Raw genomic sequence first — 2,316 nt, 5'->3', positions numbered from 1 at the left:
AAAAATAGATGTGCAAAAGACAGTTGCATGCCTATATACCAACAACAGGTAGGCCGAGACCCAAATTAAAAGCACAATCCCATTCACAATAGCCACAAAAAAAGAAATACCTTGGCATCTTCCTAACCAGAGAGGTGAAAGACCTTTACAATGAGAACTACAAAACACTGCTCAAAGAAATCCAAGAAGATACAAACAAATGGAAAAATATTCCATGCACATGGACAGGAAGAATCAACATTGTTAAGATGTCCATCCTACCAAAAGCAATCTACAGATTCAATGCAATACCCATGAAGTCACCAACATCCTTCTTCTCAGACCTGGAACTGACAATACAAAAATTCATATGGAAACTAAATGACCATGTATAACCAAAATAATCCTTAGCACACATACCAAAAAAAAAGCAGGAGGTATCACACTTCTAGACTTCAAACTTTACTGTAAGGCTACAGTAATCAAAACAGCCTGGTATTGGTACAAGAACAGGCACATAGACCATTGGAACTAGATAGACATTCCCGAAGCAAAGCCTCAATTTCTCACTAACTCATCTTTGACAAAGCCTCCAACACCAACCACTGGGGAGAGGAGAACCTATTCAGTAAATGATGCTGTGAAAACTGGCTGATCACACGCAGCAGATTGAAACAGGACTCCTATCTATCAGCATACACAAAAAATTAACTCTAAATCAATCAAAGACCTAAATGTAAAACCTCAAGCTATAAGAATCTTAGAAAAGGCAGCAGACACCCTTATGGAAATTGGAACTGGCAACCAATTCTTATTCAGAACCCTAAATGCCCACACCTTAAGAAGTAAGATAGACAAGTGGAACCTCATCAAACTGACGAGATTCTATAAAGCAACAGAAACTATCAAGAGAGCAGAGAGACAGCCCACAGAATGGAAAAAATATTTGCCAATTGTATATATGACAAAGGCCTAACATCTAGGATCTACAAAGAAATCAAACACACTGAAAGAAAAAAAACAAACAGCCCCATTGAAAAGTGGGCAAAAAACATGAATAGACACTTCTCAAAAGAAGATATATGGGCAGCCAACAGACACATGAAAAAGTGCTCAGCCTCACTCATCATCAGAGAAATGCAAATCAAAACCACATTGAAATACCACCTAATCCCTGTAAGAATGGACATCTTTCATAAAACAAACAACAACAGATGCTGGTGAGGATACAGAGGAAAAGGAATACTTCTACACTGATGGTGGGAATGTAAACTAGTACAGCCTCTTTGGAAGACGTTGTTGCAATTTCTGAAAGAACTAGAAATTGACCTCCCATATGACCCAGCAATTCCCCTATTGGGAATATACCCGGAGGAACTCAAATCACTCTACAAAAAAGATCCCTCCACATGTATGTTTGTTGCAGCTCTATTCACAATAGCAAAAACATGGAATCAACCATGTTTCCCATCGAAGCTTGACTGGATAAAAAATGTGGTAAATATACACAATGGAATATTATGCAGCCATAAAGAAGGACAAATGAATGGACTTCATAGCAACTTGGATGGATTTAGAGTCGTTCATACTCAGTGATCTATCACAGAAACAAAGAACAGAGTACCATATGCTTTCACTCATAAGTGGACCTTGAACAATTATCACAATACTATTAGAAAGTGATTGACAGCAGTGGGAAACTGCCCAGGAGGGAGTGTGGGATTGGCAGTTGATGGAAACTGCTAGGTGAAAAAGGGTCATTCCTCCTCAATAAGGATACCTTCATAATCAACATTTGTATACCTTACCCTGAATTGTACCTTGCATCTTTATAGTAAAAGAAAAAGAAAAAATAAGAAAAAAAGAAAGAAAATCTTGAAAGGTTAGTGGCACAGGCTGTAGGTTAAGTTTCCAGGCAGAAACAAGTACTTCTGCTTAGTTTAGAAAGCTATTGCTGTTATTTTTCTCCATTAAATGGATGATACACACAGACCAAAAAAAGAATAGTAGCTACTTAATTGCTACAGAATTTCCTTTTGGGGTGATGAGAAAGTGTTTGACCAAAAAAGAGGGTGGTTGGCAACATTTTGAATATACTAAATCCACTGAATTGTTCACCTTAAAATGATTAATTTCAGTTATGTGAGTTCCATTTCAGTTGCAAAGATTGAAGAAATTGGAAAAGATATATACACTCCCAAAACAGGTATAAAAATATCTCTTAAACATATAAAACATTTTAATCTTTACCCATAAAAAGGTATAGGCAAATTAAAGCCTTAATGAGATAACATTTCTCACACATCTGTGAGAAATAGCAAAACTCTTGAACAGTAG

The sequence above is a fragment of the Carlito syrichta genome, unplaced genomic scaffold (genome assembly GCF_000164805.1).
Source record: "Carlito syrichta isolate Samal-C Ts95f unplaced genomic scaffold, Tarsius_syrichta-2.0.1 Scaffold304728, whole genome shotgun sequence".
NCBI lineage: Eukaryota > Metazoa > Chordata > Mammalia > Primates > Tarsiidae > Carlito > Carlito syrichta.
Note: the sequence above shows the minus strand (reverse complement) of the source record.